Here is a 22583-nt window from a genome sequence, read left to right on the forward strand (position 1 = left end):
GGATCCGTGCCTCTCGATGGCCGGATAGGCCACCCGAGTCCCGCCCCCCAGCCTCCCACCGCCCAATCGTGGGTGTAGCGGAGTGATGGTAATTTACATTTTACTCTATTATTAGATAGGATTGTATTGAACATGTACTAGAATATCCTCATTTATTTACAATTAAAGTGGAATACTTATCCTGCTTATTTCTGACTTTTTTTTTTTGCATCTGCTGTCCTTTAAAGATGCAGTGAAATAATGAGTCTGTCTGTCTGAGTTCACAGCAGGATGGACCGCACTGCTGTGCGTGGTGTGCAGTGGAACCACAGTGGCCACTGGGACTCCCACTCACTGGTGTTTGCCTCTTGTAGGACCTCTGGGATTGTCCCAGGTAGGAAGGGGTTTTGAGTGCTTTTCTGAAAGGAGGTTTACAACCAGACTTTTTGCCTAATTGTAGCAAACTGCACCAAAATAATTGCATGCATTTAGGTGTTAACTCATAATAATGTCATTTGGTTACTACAACCCCCTACAAGTCAGGTGAAGCTTTGTTATTATCATACCATCTCATAGCTAGACTTTGAAGGAGCTTATTCTGGGCTCATGCTGTTCAGAGTATATGTCCTGGGGCATCCTGTAGACAGAAGACCTGGTCTCTCCATTTCTTCTGGGTGAGAAAAAGGAGAAGAAATGGGTAAACGATAAAGTTGTATTTGGTACTCTGGGGACAGAAAGTGGTAAATAAGATTGTTGAGTCAAAATCGGCAAGTGAGCCGATGAGGCAGAGAGGCTTTGGGAGTAGAGAATAGAGACGGACAAAGAAGGAGTGGTTTCTGTTTATTAGTTTGTTTGTCTTTCAAGAGAGTTGAGCCTGAAATCCAGGGGAAAGGAGACAAACCAGACACATCTTGTTCCTCGTGACCAAATTCACTTAAAGAACCTTTCTCGGGAGGATGACACCTGGACATGGGGAACTTGACAGAATCATAGTAAAACGTGCACCCTGCAGCTCTGCAGCAGTGAGCCTGATTTCAGGTGGTGTCTTTGAAACTGTCTCAGTGCTTTCCAGTGGCTGAGCAAGGAGTCACCGCGTTGCTAGAGCGTTACCTTGTCATTTACACTGCTGGTTTGAGTGTCATGATGACATGTGAAGAGGGACTAGATAAGGTGTGATTCTAGGCTGTCACCCAGAAAACAAGGCCTCCGTCCGGGCGCCAGAAGTGAACTCTGCCGTGAGCAGGAGTTTCCCGGTGTGCACCAATCTGCAGGTTCAGTCTCTCATGTCCCATTTCTGTCAGCAAAGCCAATGTTCTTCACCTCTCCTCGAGGAGAAATCTTAGCAGCATTCTTTGCTTTCCATTCTCCCCTTCAGTCTAACCTCCAGCTGCACCAGTGCAGCCCTCTGTAGTGACTCATCCCCATTTCTGAAGCTACCATCCTCGTTTGTGTCCAGGCGTATGAGGACTAGGTATTGCTCCAGCTCCTAACTGTTCTTTCTGCCTCATTCTCCTTCCACTGCAATATATGCCACTCAGGGCTGCCAGAGGAATTTTCCTAAGGCGTTGCTTTCACTGTTCCTGACCTGCTCAGGAGTCTGCAGGTCCTCTGTGTTGCCTCCTGCCTCAACTCTGCCTGACATTATAATCGGAAATGGTGAGACTCTTCCACAGAAACATTTGTTTTCCTCCCCACCATACTCCTTCCTCCACGGAGAACAGTCACGTCCTTTCAAGGCTTCTCCACTAACTCTTCTCTTGCTGCTCTCAGCCCAAGTCTCCCTCCTCAACACTCAGAATATGGCTGGGAAGTCAGGCAGACTTGAGTTCAGATCCTGGCTGTGACAGTTACTAGCCAGTGAGACTTCGGGTGGTTCCTTGACCTTGTTGAGACAATTCCCTCATCTATAAAATAGATATAATAATAAATCACTTAAGAATTTAATCATATAATGCACGTAAAGTATCCAGCAACATGACTGGCACGTGGAAGACCTTCAGAGGTTAGTTTTCAAATAATTCCAGCTAAACACCTGATTATTCAATGTAGGTTGTATTTTCCAAAGGATTTCAGAGCAGAAATCATGCCACATACTTGTTGAGTACTTCTAGCTCTCGGGGGACAGTGCTCTTCACTTGGTAGGGACTTGCTTTTATTTATTTTTTTTAATATATTTTTATTGATTTCAGGGAGGAAGGGAGAGGGAGAGAGAAATAGAAACGTTAATGATGAGAGAGCATCATTGATCGACTGCCTCCTGCACGCCCCCCACTGGAGATGGAGCCCACAACCCAGGCATGTGCCCTGACCTGCAATCTAACTGTGACCTCCTGGTTCATAGGTTGATGCTCAACCACTGAGCCATACCAGCTGGGCAGGACTCGCTTTTGAGAGGGAACTGACAGACTGAAGTCCTCCAGAGGAGGGCAGCCACAAGGAAGAGGGGATGTGGAAACCTTGTCACTTGAGGGATGAGATTGTTCTGCTTAGAAAAGAGAAGAGAGGAGGGATAAAGTGAGGGAAAGGAGAAAGACATAATAGCCATTTTTAGACATCTGTAGTTCCATTGATTAAAAGGAACAATGCTGCTAACTTATAGTCCAGAAGACAAAACTAGGAGATTGCACATGCTCACAAGGTGGCAGATTCTCTCAGTGTGAAAGAGAGTTCTGAAGAGAACTATTTAGGTGCGAAATGGGCTGCCTTCTAAGGCAATGTTCCTTGTCATTGGAACTATCCAAATGGAAACAGATCATCTTTGAGGGAGGTTGAAGAAAGGGATTCCTGCATTGTGTAGTGGGTGGGACTAGATGGTGACAATTAAGACCCTTTTCCATACTCAGAGACTACCTGCCTTCAGTATTTATTGGTGTTTACCACATATCCCTTGGTGCTGGTTACTGAAAATACAGAGATAACAACAAGTTCAGTCTAATGGGGAGATTTTGTATGCATATACACATATAAAAATAGGACAGCTGTGGTCCAATACATCTGTGTTACAAACCCAGAACTCTTTCTTAATACCTGTGTGATCTTGAGCAATTTCTTAACCTTAGAGTGTCTTAGTTTCTTTACCTGTAAAGTAGATATAGTGGTATTTACTTCATAGCCTCATTGTGAGGATTAAATGAGATAATGGAGGTAAAACACCTGCATTAAGTGCCTACCCAGCACCAGTATGCACTTAATTAGCTATGATCAATACAATACTATTATCATTGCTATATGCATCATTAGGGAGTTTAGTGTTATAGGAATTATGAGGGATGTGTGCATGAGGCAGAGGGGGGACCCCGAGACGGGAGTGTTCTTTTGCCTGTGGAGGGGATTGAAGTGAAAGAGTGTTTACTGGGCAGAAAAGGCAAGGATTATAAGCAGAGGCATCTGGCATATTCAGAAAGCTGCAGTGTGCTGAGTAGTGCAGTGTGACTAGAGTGCTGGAGAGGCGCTTCCTGGGTGAACAGTGAAGCAGGCCATTCTGTCACGGTGGCACGGGTTTTCCACCCCAGTAGGGGAAAGTCCTGGGGGCATTTTGGAGGAACACAGTCACTTTGTATTTTGTCTTATTTATTTATCTTTTAAGCAGATTTTAAATACTACTAAATCAATATAAATTTATTGTAAGAAAAATAAATTGAAATAATACAGAAATGTATCTTAAACTGAAAAAGTACCTTTTTCATCCATTCTAGATGAAACTCCTACTTAAAATATAGCCATATATATGCAGTTATAAAGATATAGATAAAGATTATATATATATATATATATGTATGTATATATATACTAGCGTTCCCGTTGCAGGAAAAATCCTGCAATAGGGTTTCTTGCTGCACTCTACCCCGCCCCGCCTGCTCTCCTCCCTTGTCCCCCGCTCCGCCTTCTCCGCCAGCCCCCCTGCTTTTCCTGCCAGCCCGCCCGCTCTCCTTCCTTCTCCCCCGGCCCTGCCTGCTCTCCTCCCTTGTCCCCCGCCCCGCCTTCTCCGCCAGCCTCCCTGCTTTTCCCGCCAGCCCGCCTGCTCTCCTTCCTTCTCCCCTGGCCCCGCCTCCGCTCCTCCCTTCTCCTCCCCCCGGCTTGCTTGCTTCTCTGCAGCTTTGCTCCCTTCTGCAGCTCTTGGCTTCTTTCTACGCTGTCTTGATATGCAAATTAGCCGCCATCTTTGTTGGGGGTGATTTGCATACTCATCCTGATTGGATGGTGGGCGTGGCTTGGATTGTGGGCATGGCTTGGGCGTAGCGAAGGTGTGGTCAATTTGCATATTTGTCTATTATTAGGTAGGATATATATATTATTGGTTTCAGAGAGGAAGGGAGAGAGAGATAGAAACATCAGTGATGAGAGAGAATTGATTGGCCGCCTTCTACGCGCACCCCCACTAGGGATCGAGCCTGCAACCCAGTTATATGTCTCAACCAGGAATCAAACCGGCAAGCAAACCATGGCCTCCTGGTTCATAAGTCGATGTTCAACCACTGAGCCACACCAGCCAGTCCAGAATTGCTTTTAATAGCAAAAAATAAATAAAAATGGAAACACCCTCAACATTTACCTGTAGAGGATTAGTTAAGTAAATAATGGCAGTTCCATATAATGGAATGGTATGCAGTGAAATAAATAATGTTAGTGAAAGCTACACTGTTAAGAGAAAATGACAAGTTGTAGAACTGTGTATGCGTGTGTGTATAATGACCCTATTTCTATTAAAATATAAAGCCTCGCCTGAACGGGGTGTCTCAGTGGTTGAGTGTCGACCTATGAACCAAGAGGTCATGGTTTGATTTCCCGGTCAGAGCACATGCCCAGGTCCCGGGCTTGATCCCCTTTGTGGGTTGTGCAGAAGGCAGCCGATGAATAATTCTCTCTCATCGTTATTTCTCTTTCTCCCTCTCCCTTCCTCTCTGAAATCATTAAAAATATATTAAATAAATAAAAGCATTTTTGTTATTAACTTTTATGTATATAAATCTTTGTATACTTATGTGAGTCCTTGTGTAGGATAAGTGTTTAGAAATGTAATTGCTAGCTTTAAATATTGTAATTTTGATAGACTAACTGGTTTGTGCCTAAAAAAGATAGTATAATTTACACTAAAGGCCCGGTGCATGAAAATTCATGCACTTGACGGGGGGGGGGGGGGGGTCCCTCAGCCCAGCCTGCCCCCTCTCACAGTCTGGGAGTCCTCAGGGGCAGGAGGCGACCTGGCAATCAGGGGAAGGCGACGCCCTCATCACACGTCTGCTGCTGCCACTGCCGGCAGCGCAAGCCTCAGCCAGCCCTGGGTGGCTGTGCAGCCGCCATCTGAGGCTTGCCTGTGCCTCAGGCGTTGGCTGGGCAGCCGCCATCCAAGGCTTGCCTGCGCCTCGGCACCATCCGAGGCTTGACTGTGCCTTGGGCCGGCCCTGGGCAGCTGGGCAGCTGACATCCGAGGCTTGCCTGCGCCTCAGGCTGGCTGTGGGCAGCTGGGCAGCCGACATCCAAGGCTTGCCTGCGCCTCGGGCCGGCCCTGGGTGGCTGGGGGCGCTGAGGGACTGGGGGACTCGGGAGGCAGGCGTGCGGCGTGGCTGGACCCACGTGGGGGCGGGCCTGGCCGTGCCGTACTTCTGCCGCCCCGACGGGGCTGAGGACGGGGCGCCGCCATCTTGTGGCTGTGGGCACCGCCATCTTTGAGGGGATGGCAGTTGATTAGCATATTCCCTCCTTATTTGCTGTGGGCACCACCATCTTTGAGGGCGTGGCGGTCAATTAGCATATCCCCTCCTTATTGGCTGTGGGTACCGCCATCTTTGTGAGGGCGTGATCAATTAGCATATTCCCTCCTTATTAGATAGGATTCCCTCCAATGGCACATGGGAATCTGACTCCTTCTGTACTCCGTGCTTGTGAATTAGCTGTCTTTACCAGTGTTGCCTATTTGAAAACTGAAAGTATTTTTGTGTGTTCGTTTTTATTTTCTAAGTTTTGGTGGGATTTAGCATCTTTTTCTCTATTGATCATTTCTATGTTTCCTTCTTTTATTTACCTCATACCCTTGGTCATTTCTTAATGATGTTTTTAGAGCTCTCTTTAGCATTTTATCCATCATATGCATTAATTTTTTTTAACTTTTTCTTTTCCTTTATTTTACTTGTGATATTTCACTGTTTTATTTTGCCCTGCTGAGATTTTTCAAATTTGTTAGTTCTTTTTTTTTTTGTTTTTTTATGCTTAGAAATATTTTTACTGCTCTATGGTTATAAAAGCATTCACTGTGGGTGGTTCTTTTTTTAATGCTTTAATATTTTTATTATATTCTCTAAGGTGTGGGGACCATGTGGAATGTCTTTCAGTATAAGGAGTGGGACGGATTAAGAAGACTGCAGTGGCAGTACTATTGAGAAAGGATTGCCTGTTTTTGTGAAGGAAGTTTTATTGGAACATAGCCATGCCAATTTGTTCTATCCTGTTATCATGCTATGTTGGCAGAATTGAGTAATTATAGAGAAAATTTATGGCTTGGAAAGCCTGAGTATTTTCCCTCTGGCTCTTTATAGAGAAAGTTTTCTGGCCCCAGCTAAAGAGCATTGACTGTTGAGACTCAAGAATGATGGTAAATAAATCATTGGTAGCCAATTGAGAAATGACTTGGGCTGACCTAAGGCTGTGGTGGGGAAGGAGAAAAGGGGAGAGAAAGGTATAGAAAAATATGAAGGAAATAGAATTAACAGAACGGTAGATGTGGTAGATGCTGAGGAGGGTTAGGACCTGGAGTTGCAAAGACCTTGACTACCATTAGGTGAAGCAAGCGTTCTCCAGTTCTTTGAGCCCTGTGCTCCTTACTGTTCTATACTCTACCCAGTTCTCTGGCAGAGAGCACTGTGTACTGTCCCTGGGCCAGAGTCCCTGCATTCAAGTCCTGGCTCTTACTAACTGAGAGGCCTTGAACTGTTTCCATAATCTCTCTATGCCTCAGTTTACCCATTTATAAAGTAGGGATAATAATACCTATTTCAGAGGGTTGTTCTGAGTATTAAATAAGTTAACCTTTGCAAACTACATAGAAATGACTGTGTTAAGAGCTATGTACTTGTTTCTTAAGTTAAAAAATGCCTGGGTGCCCTCATAGGCATTTGAGTTTGCTGCCCCTACTCTAGAAAAACTTCCAGCCTTCTGATATGGAAGACTGGATGAGTGGTGGTGTTGAGCCTTAAGAATGTGACTTCTGAAGAAAGAAACTGTTTGGGGGATAATGATGAGCGGAGTTTTGGACACATGGAATTTGAGTTGTCGCTGGCATATCCAGTGAAGAGGTTCAGTGGGCAGGGGCAGTTGGCTGTGAAGGACAGGAGCTCAGGAGAACTCTGGGCCAGAAGAAGGAGAGGTCTTCAGCATGGAGTTGGCTGCAAGCCATGGTGGTGATCAAGGTTGCCAAGGGTCAGTGTGTAGAGGGAGCAAAGCAGAAGGCCAGGGACAGGACCTTGGGGTGCATCCCTTTTGAAAATTAGGTAGAGTGTATTAGGAGACTGCAAGGAAATAACATGACCAGAGGAAGGAAAACGGAAGTGACTTGTCACAGAAACTAGAAGAAGAGACACGCTTCATAAAGGAAGTGATCCACACTTTTAGATGCTAGAGTCTAAGATGCCTGCTAGGAAGAGTTATTTTATTTGGCAGTTAGGAAGTCAGTGTTGATTGACTGTCAAATGAGGAAATAATTATCCTTGTTTCCTCTTTTTAGAGTCTTAAAAGAGCTACTTTAAATAATTAATGTAAAATCATGTTTTAAAGTTAATTCTCAATGCTTATTTTTATTTCTTTAGGAACAAAGGAAAGTGTGGTAATGAGTTTAGGATTTTTTTTGTGTGTGTGGCCACATCTTACCTTCAGACTAGCTGTTGTATTGGTTTTCCTTCTATATACCTCATATTGTTGTATATCCAAGTAGGCAGATGTAGAGTTTGATATTTAAAACATGGTGTCTAAAATCTAGAGCAGTGACTGCATTACTTCTTTTTTTTTTCCATATATTTTATTGATTTTTCACAGAGAGGAAGGGAGAGGGATAGAGAGCTAGAAACATCGATGAGAGAGAAACATCGACCAGCTGCCTCCTGCACACCCCCCACCGGGGATGTGCCCGCAACCAATGTACATGCCCTTGACCGGAATCGAACCCGGGACCCCTCAGTCCACAGACCGACGCTCCATCCACTGAGCCAAACCGGTTTCGGCTGCATTACTTCTTTAATAGTACATACTATGCTGTGTGGTGCCCATTGGCTTACTGTTTCCCATATGTGAGTATGCATGCAAAGGAGCCTGCACAGCACGTGGGTTCAGACGGTGCTCTCTGGCCACTGTCCCCAGGGATTCAGACCCTGTAGGCCTGGACAGGACCCAGAGATCTGCATTTTTGACAAGCATGCCGGAAGACCTGATGCTAGGTGGTCCTGGACCACCCTTTGAGAAAGTGAAGTAAGCGTTGCGCAGGCAGAGTGCCGGCCCCAGGCCCACTGGTCTGGCTGGATGCAGAGAACTCGCCCAGTGAGAGCCAGAGCAGTCCTCCCCACTGGGCAGCAGGAAAAGCAGCCGGGCAGGACCTGGACCACACAGAGCTGTGCAAAAGCAGGATGCACCGGAGAGAGGGGGCAGCAGCCGCCCCTGTTGCTACAGATACAGAAGTCCCAGGCAATAAATTCCTCCAGCACCATTTCATATATTCCATGCCCCAGGTTTCTAGATGAGCTAATTGAATTAAAGTCATTTCCTTCTGCTCATTCCACTTAAAGAGGCAGCACCCTTCAGATGACCTCTACCCTTTTATTTGACCTTTTCCCTCCCTATTTAGTTTATTACTTGAATTTACACGTCTTTGACTCAGTGGGATTATTTTCTTTATCAGTTGATTTCTTTTGTACTCTTAAGGGCAATTCATTTATTGCTAATGATAGCTGAGGCAGAAATATCTGGGACTTAGCAATCTCTTTTATAGAACTAGTCTTTCTTGGCCTCTTTTTGTTTATGATAAACCGAGGAAACTTAACTAGAAAAGGTGGAGGGCCATATAGTGGCCATTTGCAGGACAGTAGGATAGCAGTAGCCTGCTGCCTTGGCATTGATGCCAGGATCTGGGCCAGATGTGTGCTGGTGCTAATGTCATTTAAAGACTTTTCTTCTATGAAAGGAAGTAAGATTGAGTTTATAAAGAAATAATATGTCCCCCTTGAGTTTCTCTTGCCAACTGAGCTATTTACAATGTGTTTTTGGAGTTTGTTGCAAGGACCACACTGGGGTAAAGAAATGTTGGATGAGGATCATAAGAGGCTTCGGTGACCAAACAGAATTTATACTTAATATAGGTCAATAAAAAGCAGAAAGTTTTTCCTAAATAACATCTGTGCAGAAAAGCTACAACACATTTTCTGAGACCAGAACAATAAAATACATTGCTTACTGGAACCAATAGGTTATGCGGTTGATGGAACTGATGTCAAGTCTATCAGTGTATAGATTTTTCCCCCCAGGGCCCAGAGTGTTGCTTTTTATTAAAAGAAAAAAGAAACAGGAATAGAGGTTACAATCTTATTTTAGATTGCTTCATAGTTTTGAGTATATTGCAGCTATTAGATACTTGTACAAGAGATTTTCCACATTTTTATAAAAATATTGAGTAGAATTATTTCTTGAAATTTAATTTATATTTTGAAATAATTATATGCTTATTAAATGTGAAAGTAGAGTTGTTATTATATTACGTGTTTACCTTATAAAAAAAATAGGAAGTACAGATAAGCAAAAGTGAGAAGAGTTCGATCCTCTCAAAATAATAACCATTTTCATGATTTTGGTGTATTCTAGAATTTTTTTTATACAACTCATTCATATAGTTTTGCTTTTTAAATAAATGTAAGCTCAAAATGTAAATATTTTGTGTAATTTTTTGAAGTATTCTGTGTTAATATGTTTACCTTCTTTTGGTGACTTTAAAAAAATTTTTAAGGTAGTGTTTTCTTAAGACAGAACAAACATACAAAAAGTCCCCTCCAGGCTGTGCAGTTACCGATTCTTTGCATACAGTTTTCCAGCCTTTTGTGCCCACAGTCTGAGTTGTAGTTAGTATTAATGGCAGCGCCTCTGGAGTCAGACTGGCAGGGCTGGAATCTCTGGTCTGCCACTTACTACTTTGTGAGGATGTCACCTGTTTTCAAATACCTAAACCTCGGCTTCTTCATCTGTAAACAGAGGCTAATTCTAGGATTGTTGTGAAGATCATAGAGGTAATGCGGGTAAATAATTTAGTGCCAAACCTAGCACCTATTAAAGGTCCAAGGAAGGTTAATTATACCAGTATATTTCATATCATATTAATTATATTCTATTAATGCATAGATACTTCTGTTGTGTTTGTGTTAATAAAATTGGGTCATAACATACATTTTGTTCAGTTATTTGCTTTCTCCCTTAAATAGGCATGCTTTCTCATCAATGTAATTAAAACTACCTCCTTTTTTGCCCTGGCCAGTGTGGCTCAGTTGGTTGGGCATTGTTGTGTGCACAGAAAGGTCACTGGTTCAATTCCTGGTCAGGGCACAGGCCCAGGTTGAGGGTTAGATCCTTGATCTGAGTGTGTACGGGAAGCAACCAACCAGTCACAATTTCTCTCTCACATCGATGTTTCTCTCCCTTCCTCTCTCTCTAAAACAATAAAATAAAATCCATAAAAAACTGCCTCCTTTTGGCCCTGGCTGGGTGGCTCACTTGGAAAGTCCTCCAGTGCACTGGAAGGTTGAGGGTTTGACTCCCCGTCAGGCACATACCCAGGTTGCAGGTTCAATCCCCTTATGGAAGGCAACTAATTGATGTAGCTCTCACATCCATGTTTCTCTGTCTTTGTCTTAACTATCTTTGAAGTTAAAGCTATGGTGATTTTCCTAGGATAAGTGCATCTGAGTGGCCTTTTTGGCTCAAAGGGTATGCATGCTCTGAAAACTTTGATTTTCACTGGCAAATCTCCCTGGAGAGAGGTCTTACCTGTGTATGCTATTACCGGAGTGACCACCAACGCATCATCCTTCACCAATAAATGATAGATAATAATATATTTTTCTAAATAACTACCAATCTGATGGGTGAAAAGTGGCATTTAAGGTTTTAAGTCTGCGTTTAAATTGGTGGTGAGGTGTTATATTTTCCACTTGTTAATTGGTGACTTGTATTTCTTTTGTGAATGGCCTTCTGTTTACCTTCTATCCTTTCCTGTCTTCAGCATTTGTCTTTATTCATTGTCTGTAAGAGTTCTTTCTATAGTAAAGATTTGAACCCATTCTATATGCCTATTGTAGATGTCTTATCCCTTATATGTTGTTTGTTTCTTTTTTCGCTTATTATTTTATGTGCAAATATTAATTTTATGTAACAAAATCTATCAATATTTTTTTCTTGTGGTTTCTGGTTTGTGTATAATGCTTGGGCTCTCCCACACAAAAGTTTTATAACTATTATCGATATTTTAATCTTATCCTATATAATAAAGAGCTAATATGCTAATTAGCCCGAACAGCAGGACCGTCCAAACGACCTTCCGGAGGAAGCCGGGGCTGCGAGGGCTGAGGCAGCCGGGGCTTCGAGGGCCGAGCCCCTTGCACAAATTTCATGCATTGGGCCTCTCGTATTTTTATAATTTTATATTTTACATTTAAAATTTTCATTTATAAGGTGGACATATATCCAGTTTTTAATAAGTCATTTACCAGTGGTGAATGTCACACACATTTTTAATAATTTGTGAGGCTTTATCCCTGGACAAATCTTAATCACCTTCAACCCTAAAATTATATTAGTTTTTTAATTGGAATTTCAACATATTTATATATTAACTTGGGCGGGGAGGATTGAGATCTTTACCATATTCATCATTCTCATTTATTCAAAAGTTTTTCTATGCCTCTTAAATTTTATAGTTTTTTTCAAATAGATTATATACATTTATTAATAAATCAATTTGGGGTATTTGAAAAATTGTTTTTTTCAGTTGACTCTTTTATGAGTTTTTTAGGCAGCCAATCAAATAATGATCAGGTTATCTCCCTTTTCATATTTGCACCAATTATTTAATTCTCCAGCGTGATTACCTCTCTGTTAGACTCTCTCCATCTGCTTTTCTCACTATAATTTTTTGCTTCACTCTGAAGGATCCTTGAGATGTGTTATGTACAGCACTGATTTTATTTTATGCCACATACTTTTTATTCTCATGGTTTTTAACATTCTACTATGGCAGTGCTTGCTTCTGTACACTTCTTTTAACCCACTTTATCTGTTTCATGGGGTGTCTTTTTCCACTTACTCTACTCACTCACCTGCTATTCATTGAGTCCCTGTTATGTACCAAGTGTGCCCTTCCAACTGGGTAGGATGGGGTGAGTGCAGTGAGTAGGATGGGCAGAATGGGGTAACTGTGAGTCTCTGCCACATGGGTCTTACTCTTAATGAGGGGCTCAGAGTCTAGTTCTGTGGTGCATCTTTGTTATAAATATACTAGAGGACTGATGCATGAAATTCATGCAAGAGTAGGCCTTCCTTCCCCCAGCTGCGGAACCTGGGACCGGGCTTCCCTCTGGCACCTGGGACCAGGCTTCCCTCTGGTCGCTGGCAGGCACCCAGGACCCAGGCTTCCCTCCGGCCGCCAGCAGGCACCCAAGACCTGTGCTTCCCTCACAGCCCCAGCTTCGTCCAGAAGAACGTCCGGTCTAATTAACATATTATACTTTTATTATTATAGATTCAAACTCTTTTTCTTTCATGTTCCTTTTTTTAAAAAATATATATATATTTTATTGCTTTTTTACAGAGAGGAAGGGAGAGGGATAGAGAGCTAGAAACATCGATGAGAGAGAAACATCAATCAGCTGCCTCCTGCATACCTCCCACTGGGGATGTGCCCGCAACCAAGGTACATGCCTTGACTGGAATCGAACCCAGGACCTTTCAGTACAGAGGCCGACGCTCTATCCACTGAGCCAAACCGGTTAGGGCCCTTTTTTTTTTTTTAAATTGTAGAATCTTTCTTATAAGTCTTAGATTGACCTGTTTTACCTCTTTTTACCTTTGTCCATTTCCTGGTGAAGACAAGACAGTTCCAGGCAGTAGTAAGTCCCCCAGAAGAGTACAAGTATAAGCTCTACGAGGACAGGTGATTTGTCTGTTTGCACTGTTCTGTCCATACTTGATGCAGTGCCTGGCACCTAGTAGCTGCTCATTGAATGAATGTGTGGTGCAATTTTTCTTCATCACCTAACAGTTTAACTTGAAGATGGAAGCTATCAGTTTATGTTACTGATGTAACATTCCTGTGGCCTAAAGGAGATGAAGCTGCAGCTGCCAGCAGGGCAATGTTTTCTCTACAAGGTATTTTCAAGGTTTTTTTAAACTGCACGTGCCAGTGTCCTACTTTCCACATCTGGTTTTTAGTGTAGTCTGTCTCTGCTCTCAGCACATAGTGTGTCTCCGCCCAGCCTTTTCTCTGTGCTACTTCCTGCTGAGCTGAAAAGATACCCCGCCGTGCCAGCGTAGTCAGTGGGTGGCTTGCTGCAGGGGACGGGCCTGCAGAACCGCTTCTCGGTGTCTCAGTGAGAGTTATGTCAGCGCGAGGACCTGCTCTCTTTCTGGGGTGACTGCTTCTCCCTCCCCCGAGCTGTGCTGTAGCTTCCACAGTGAGGGGACTTGTCGTACAGCGGGCCCTCACACCCATGGTCCACCCAGCCTCTGCTCCTTACCCGCACCTCTCACAGCAGGAAGGAGGGACGGGTGCTGGCACATAGCCTTTATTTCTCATGTTTATCCATTTCCTTGTTAGGTGATATTTAGGCAGTCTAATTTTTTGGCTATTTAAGTAATGAAAGTAATAAGTCAGCTCTCAGCAACCATCTACAATTTAATGTCATCTGTATCATAGTTGACAAGCATTTCTTGGAGGTTTTAGTATCAGTATCAACTCTCTACTTAATTTATGCTGATATTGGTTTTTCTCTGATTTTTATTTTCATTCTTCCATTCCAGTTGGTTTCTGATGGGAGAGGGCCATGAAGATGCTTGAGTCAGTGTTCTGAGTTAGATGAAAAATACATTTATCTAGGCTGTTCTATTTTCTAATGATTTAATTATTTTAAGTTCCATTTCATATTAATTGAATTGATTATAAGTGTAAAATGCTACAGCAGAGACATGTAAAGATAAATTTCATGAGGATGATAATCTCAAAAAATATTGACACCTTTAAAAAAGAGAGAGAAAAAGCTGTGAGTTGAGAATGGGCTCGGCTGTATGTGACTGAAATTTGAAGAACAGTGATGTAAACAGATTAAGGGTTTATTTTTCTCTTACATCAAGGAGTCTGAAAGAGGAGTGAAGAGCTAGTGCTAAAGGATGTTGTCAACATACCTGGTTCCTTCTCTTTGTTCTGTAATTATTAGCTTGTGGCTTCTGTTCTCAAGACCATAGGATGGCTGCCATTGCCCCATCATCGGGCTGTATTCCAGGCAGAAAGAATGAGGAAGGGGGGGACAGTGTGAAAAGTCAGAAACCTCTTGACAAGAATTTGCCTTTTTATTTGGGAAGGAAAGCTCTTGATAGGAACTTCTTCTATTTCACCGGCCAATACTGTACAATATGGCTACCTCTAGCTGCAAGAGAGGTTGTAAGTGTGGCATAATTCTTACCTCCGTCATTTTAAAAGCCAGAGCATCTAAAGTCCAGCCTGGTCAACTCTGCCAGTCGTCAACATTTCTGTGTCCTCAGGGCACCCACTAGGCTACCTCATTATGCAGTGCCCTCCCTTCTAGGAAAGGGAGGTGAGCCTGCCCACCGCTCTGCCACCCGGTTCCCAGGAAATAGACCCCACCCCTTAGTGTGCTCGGCCACAGCCTCGCGTGTGCACGTCAGGTGCAGTGCATTGAAATGGCTGATTTCCCGGCTCCACATTGACTTCCAGGAGTGCCCGTAGATGTGCACTGCTCTGTTAGTCACTTTTCCCTACCGTCTTAAAAATCGGACACACATTTGGAGACTCCTGGTTTGGGTTGGGGAACTGTTCGTACTGGATTATACAGCAGAGGAGAGCCGACTAGCCCAACCACGCATCTGCACTGGGAAAGTTAGGTGCTGGTGAAACTTCAGCCGACAGGAAACGAGCAGGTGGTGCCTCTCCGACTTGGTTGCGCTCCAGCAGTCACCCAGGGCTTTGGCGTCTTGCTTCCGGTTTTCTTCTTCACCCCAATTCCCACCATCAGTGCAGAACTTCACTATCCTTAATGACTATAAAACTTTATTTGCCATCTGAGATACTTGGCATGCTTGTCATAATGCAAATTTCTGGGCCCCATCTCCATAAACTACTTTAGCCTGGGGTAGGCCTAGAAAGACCTCTTAGGAATGGCCCCAGAACATACTTTGAGAAACTCTTCTTATCTGGGAAACTCATTCAACACCCTCTCCTCTACCCACTGTTCTCTCAGCTCTTGGAAACTGTAACATTAAACAAAACCAACTTTACTATAGGCTACTTGATACAAATAAGAATTAAGTTCTGGTCATAGAAATCACCAAACTTCTAGATAAAAACCCAAAACACTTCCAATATTAAACTTTGAAATAAATGTGAGCTATACATACATGTAAGCATATATACTAGCTGTACTAATAAATATTAATTAAAATAAAATTAATTCTTTAACTTTCAAAGAAAATAATTATTTTTCAACTTGCTTATTCCAGTTCAGGGTAAGTGGTCGGAGCATAAAGCTCAGGGCACAAAGCGGGAACCCACCCTGGAAAGGATGCCTTTCCCTTGCAAGGCCACTCAACACACACACACACACACACACACACACACACACACACAAACACACACACACACACACACACACACACAAACACACACACACAAACACACTCACTCTCACACTCAGACTCAGATTGGGGCAGGTTAGACACACATCAGTTTACTCGTGTACATCTTTGACACATACACATACACACACACTCAGACTCAGATTGGGGCAGGTTAGACACATCAGTTCACTCATGCCATCTTTCACACACACACACTCAGACTGGGGCAGGTTAGACACATCAGTTCAGTCCCGCACATCTTTGGCATGTGGGAGGAAACTGGATTCTCTAGAGAAGACCCTGCATACATGGAAGAATGTGCAGACTCCACACAGACCATGTTCCTGCTTGAACTGATTTTTTTTTTTCTGATCGTCATTTTAAGGAAAGGACATTGAATGAAATGATCTTATTCAAGGACCTGCTGTGTTTATCATTGAATGTTATGGTGACTGAGAAGTTTCTTCCAGGTGACTTCAGGCTGCTGTGCTTTGTGGTTCCTCTGCTTTTTAAGGTGCTGCTTTCACCTGTTCTTGTGTCCTGAAGTTTTTATCCGATACCTTGTTTTGTACTCAGCATACCTGTGGGGAACTGAAATGGCCCTATTGGGTTTCTCTACATGTTTTTTGAATTTGTGAAAGTTATACCCCTGGAAGCTTAGAGGGATCCTCAAAGACTTGACTTTGCTTTATTCAAAATGATCTGGTCCTCAGCCAGGAGACTTTTCATTTTCAGATTAGTAGTGAACATAAATGTTACCAATGAATTGTCTATTAGGGTTGGCAAATGATGATTATTGATTGTCAGTTTCTCTTAAAGGGACTTCGAAACCGTTCAGGGAATTCTTCCCGTTATTCATCATCTTAAAAGTCCTTAAAAGATTTTTCTTGCTAAAAAATTATCTTGGATGTCTAGAATAATAACATAGCCAATATTATCGCATGACTATTTAGTTACCAGGAATAAATGAAAGTATTCAGTGAAAAAGAAAATAATGATACATTAATATATGTATGTAGTTATGCCCAAATAAGAACAAGTGAGAGGTTCATTTTACTGACCTGTTATATGTGTTGTGTAAAATAATCAAATGTAGATAAATATTAAATACTATCAAAATCAGAATAATACTTTAAATATATGCTTAATATTAATTTGTTATTTTAAATGTATATCATAAAATATCTGTTCTCTGGACAGTGACACAATTTTGATATAAAACAGAAAAGGCTTCATTATTTTAGTGAAAACTGCCTAACTGGCAGTTCCTTTTTGCCAAATGCATTTTTCAAAAGAAGTGTTTCCTCTTGAAAGTTTGGTAGGCCCTAGCTGGTTTGGCTCAGTGGAGAGAGCGCTGGCCTGGGGACTGAAGGGTTCCAGGTTTGATTCCAGTCAAGGTACATGCCCGGGTTGTGGGCTCCATCCCCAGTGGGGGGACATGCAGGAGGCAGCCAGTCAACGATTCCTTGTCATCATTGATGTTTCTCTCTCTCCCTCTCCCGTCCTCTCTGAAATCAATAAAAATATATATTTTTTTAAAAGTTTGGTAGGCATCAGTTTTATGGAAATTTTTCTTAGCTAATTACAAAGTATATTGAGAAGAAATGTTTCTTTATGGAGAAGAGTAAAAAAATAGGATGACAAAGTAGAAAAGCTTAAAAGCAATGGAAAAACATTGAAAGGATCATCTGAGGATCTCCCTCAGTGCTGCATAATTAACCTTCCTAAACAGCTTTTATTTACATGTTTACTTAAACAGGTCTGAGAGCTATCTCATCTCCCTTTTCTGAGTGCTGACTATAAATGCAAACCAAATGCTTCCTGGTTGACTGCCTTGATCATACGGCGATGTTTCCCTTGGTAACAGTGTTTGTTACTCAGTGCATTTGAAGTGATGAGTTTTAATTTGGTCCCAGGATTTTTCAGACCAGCTTTGGTCATTAACTATATAAGAAGAAGAAAGACGAAAACAGGAAGGCACCATAAGTTCTTAGTTTTGCAGCTGTGTTGTTAAAAATCTCTATAAAGTCTTATCTTTTAACCAGAAGTGGTTATGGTTTGTAATCAGTTACCTCTGATTGATATTCTTTAATGTGGCTGAGGAAAAAATACCTTGTCTCTCATCAATCGACTTTTCATCTGAACTTAACAATAGGCATAAGAATTACCACCTTCTTTGATATGGGTGCTGGTAAGATGACTGTGTCAGGAGGTTCACAGAGCACTGCTAAGCCACGAAGCCTAAAAAACTCAAATTAGAAATTGAACCATTTGAAGCTTAAGGTGTTAATAGAAATGGAGAGAGAGGAGGAAATCACAAGTATAGCTAGGAAGTAATAATGCATGCTCCTGTGAAAATCAGAAGAGACTTAATTCCTGCCTCTTAATTAACATATAATTTTGAACTTTGAGATCAACCAAAAAAACTTATTCCATAGCTCGGACACACACATAAACCAAACCACATGCAAATTTATTAACTGCCTATTCTCTGTCTGCTTTGTGCACAAAAGAGTCTTAAAGAAAATACATATTGGGTTTGTAGGATTTGGAATACAATGTTACATAGTATCCACTATTGAGGATAATGAGATATAATAGATCACAAGGGTAATTTAAAATCCATAGAGAATCTCAAACCCATTTAGCCAGTGGTTTTAATCTTTCTGCCAAATCTTTTATCAGAGTTGATAATTACCCAATTGATTTATTGGAGTTTTGTTTTTCACTTCATTCTTTTGAGGCCAGTGCTAAAAAAGAGTGAGGCCTTAAAAGACAGAGTTTTATAAAAGCAGGATGTAGATGACCAGTTTTTAAAATATAATCCTTATAGTTATTTTTAATTGATGATCTCAGAAAGGAAATAAAGTGCTGCCTCCATTATGCTTAGGCTCAGAGACCAATAGTGCTCACCGTGTGGAGTATTTAAAAAAACCCCAACATATTCTTGATAAAGCTGCTGCTTCAAAAAAGCCTCTTGCATACTGGAGAAGGCAGACCCTTCCAGATGGCTCCCTGCTGCTCCGGAGAGTGCCCTGTTGTGCACTCTGATGTTGGAACTGGGAGGCCTGCCCTCCGTCCTGTCCGGTCCGCGGAGCCTGGTGGTGGTGGCCAAGCCTCTGCTGCGGAAGGGTGCCCGGTGCAGTGAGGCTCCTCCCACTCACACCTGCTCTCCTCGGGGCGGGTGACACTGCCTTCCCGTGGGAGCCTGCGGCGCAGGCCCGGTCCCATGGGTCCTGTGTAGGCACAGAGTTAGCACTCCAGCGGCCTGGCTGGTGATTGTGTGAACGTGTGCGCCTTTCTGTCTTTTCCCTTCATTGCGCTGAATTTTCTTCTGAAAATGAGTCTTTGGAGGACCCGTTAAGGAATATCTGTAAAGCAGAGAGCCCAGGCCTGCACGCACACTGTGTGCTCTTAGCTCCTCGATTGCATTCCCTGCCGCGGCGGGTCTGCCCGTGGGTCTCCTGTAGAAAATCAGATGTTAGGACCTGCCGTCGCTTGCCTTGCTGTTTATTTTAGAGCACGTTCTCCAAAGTTTGTTCGTCATGTTCTTTATCAGTAAAAAAGTTTTAAGTGCACATATATATACTTGTAGTATTTACATTATTATATGTCTTACATAAGATACAATGTACAGTTATTTTTAAATAAAATTCATGTACTGGTACACCAATGAATTATATTCATTTTAAGATATGCCAAATAAAGTGCTTTTAAAGAAAGAATTAAAAAGTGCAATATAAGTGAAAGTTTTCACGTTTTCTTCTCATACCCTGAAGTCTCCACACTTTTTAAGCTGCAGTGTTTCTGAGATTTACATAAATGTAAAAACACAGGCATTGTGAAATGCTTCGCAAATGTGTGTTTTGTTTTTATCATTGTCACTTATAGTCCATCTTATTAAGAACTACTTTCCACTCACGCCCTGGGGTGACGAAGAAGTAACTTAGATCATAAGGCAGGTGTGTGGCGCTTTTATGAAATGTCTTGTTAGTTTCTCGAACTTCCTTTATACACTGCTTTTCTGTCTAAGCTTAGTAGCCAGAGAAATATGTCATGTAGAATTCTAGGAACCACATTTTAATAGTTACCAAGAATGCCACTTAAGAAGCCTTGTTATCTGCCAGGCACGGTGCTAAGTGCTTTTGTGATAGTGAGACACTAGCATGTCTCTGAAAGGTGTCACCGCGTGCACAGGCGTGTGGAAGTCAGGGATGGGCGGTCATCGGGGACACAGCTTGGAAAAGCATGGACGTGGGGCTGTTTCATCTGCATGATGGAAGGGTGCTACTAAGAGAAAGCTGGTTGACTGTTGCTCCAGCCCACAGAAATTTCATCCCTAGGTAGGGATTTCCGGGAAGTGGTTGGACTTGGTTTGAGAGGGAGCTGCCCAGCAGCTAGCGCTCCTCTCTACAGAAGAGGTGCCCAGGGAGAAGTCGGGTCCCGTCACCGGATTCGGAGACAGCAGTCATGGGAAATGCTGTGGAAGGGATGCTTAGGACCGAGATTAGACTAGGAGTTACTGAATTATGTTTAGCTCCTTTGCTGTGGTCACATATATTCATTCTGTGAAGTGCCGCCGCCTTCCAAGCACGGATCTATCCTCTGTTGCACTGTTGCCCTCCTTCCAGGCCCTCAGCACTCCCGCCCCGCCCTGCCCTGCGGTGGCCTCCATCCACTCCAGTCAGTCTGTCCTCTGCTGTTGGTAGACGCACCTTTCCTAAATGCCTCCCTTGTTACAGTAGGTATTCGTGTTCTCTTGCTGCAAAACAAGTTACCGCAAGCTTAGCCGTTTAAAACGACACAAAGTGGCTGCTTCAGAAGTCCAGGCACGGCCGGCTGGGTTCTCTGCTGAGGGTCTCACCAGCCTGGAGTCTGTGCTTCTCAGGGCTGTGGTTCTCCTGGGCTCGGGGTGCTCTTCCAGGCCCTCTGGTTGTTGACAGAATTCATTTCTGCGCCTCTCGGTCTGAGGCCTGTTTCCCTTCCAGGTCAGCTGTGGCCTGCTCTGCTCCGGGCCACCCATAGTTCACGCCAGGGACTTGGCTTTCCTCCAGGCTGGATGGACTTGCCTAACTGTGACTCTTTCAGAATAGTTTTGTTTTAATTATGGAGAGCATATGTAAGAACCCCTTGGAGAAAGCAGGTGGACCAGAGACAGTTTCTGTTGAATCCTGTTAATGAGGGGATGGGTCAGACTGGAGAGACTGAGTTGTGAAAAACTTGGGCCTCATAGTCAGTACTGCCTTACAGGAAGCACCCCACAGGCTGTTAGTGAATTTTGCATGGGGGTGCTTGTGGGTCCCTGGCCGGACACCCACCAGGAGCGAGGACGGGATGAGGCAGGCTCCATGGGGCTGGGAAGGTTACTCCTCCTTGGGCCTCCGTCAGACGGGTCATGCTTCGCGGGCAGCATTGATTTTATGTTTACTTGTGAAGGGACAGAGTATGAGATTACCAAATAAAATATAATTTCAAATGTTATTAATGAAAGAATGTATTACATTCGCTTTTAATGAGATCCGGGTGTTGTAAAATGATTCCCTGTAATGAATCCCAGGAAATCAATGAGAAACTTAATTACAGCTGTGGCAGTGCCGTATGAGAGTATTGCTTTGGTCAGGTCTACTTGCACAATTTATCAATCCTCCGCCCTTCTCTTTCTTTAACTTAATTGCTTTGATGCAGTAAGTATAAATACATTCTTTGTTAGCTTTTGATCTTTTTCGGAAATGTTCTACAAAATTCCAGTTTCCTTGGCTATAATAATCACCCCTATAATTTTGTAATGTATATTACCGTTCACAATTTGTACATTTTAAATTAGACAGTTATTTCTGTTTTTTTAATTTATGATCATGTCTTACCTTTTGCCTTGGTCAGTTTTTTTGTAAATCACTTTCTATCTCACAACTTATCAGTTGACCCCATTAGTTAAAATTTGATGTGCTTTGTATATTATTCATCACTCATTTAAGCCCTAAGGTGAATGTAAAGAAAAAATGAATTGAGTTTTGCTTTCCTGTAACTACATATTCTTTTTTATTTTAAACAAAGTGGAGTTTTCTTCTTACAGCATTTTTATTTTGACAGCTTCATGATTATGGTGCTATCTTGTCCACTAGGTGTTAATTGATTTTTCTTATTTGTTTATAAAACACTATACAAAATGTAATTTGGATATTTAAAAGTATTCTTTATTTGGATATTTAGAGGTTGTTCTTTATTTTGGTGACTCTAGCTTTTGCTAATTATCTATCGAGAATGGATTTTCTATGCTCTATAAGGTGTTTATAAGCAGTCTACTTCTGATGTAAGGTTCAAGGCCTTAAAATAGTCATGAATTATTTTGACTGACTTTTTCTGTGGATAAAGCAATTTACTCAGTTCATTTTGAAAGGGAATGCCATGCAGCCCCTTTCCTCTCAAAGTCTCCCACTGACACCATCAGCCTTTCCTGGGCGGCATCATTCGTCTGTACAGCGGAGGGGTGGCTGGGTGTTAAGGACGTTCCTTCCAGCCCTGGCTTGTCACACACGCAGGGCAGCGTGTGCAGCGTCGCCAGCCACCTGGAGGTGTGGAGTGGTGCAGAGGGTGCCTCAGAGTGGCCTGCAGCCTATCCCTGAGGCTTTGCGCTTTACGGTGTGGTATCAGAGAACGGTGCTGTTTGAGTATCCTAAAAGGACTTTTGTTTGCTCTTTTACAAATGCTGTTTTCTTGGTGGTCACTAAACGTGTGCA

At 42.7% G+C, this 22583-nt stretch overlaps 1 protein-coding gene across 2 annotated transcripts in view; it reads left to right on the plus strand.

Annotated features, from left to right (window-relative positions):
* COX10 (cytochrome c oxidase assembly factor heme A:farnesyltransferase COX10) overlaps positions 1–22583 on the plus strand; it is a 125195-nt gene that overhangs the window by 7139 nt on the left and 95473 nt on the right. The window lies entirely within an intron of this gene.

The sequence above is a fragment of the Cnephaeus nilssonii genome, assembly GCF_951640355.1.
Source record: "Cnephaeus nilssonii genome assembly, chromosome: 19".
NCBI classification, from domain to species: Eukaryota; Metazoa; Chordata; class Mammalia; order Chiroptera; family Vespertilionidae; genus Cnephaeus; species Cnephaeus nilssonii.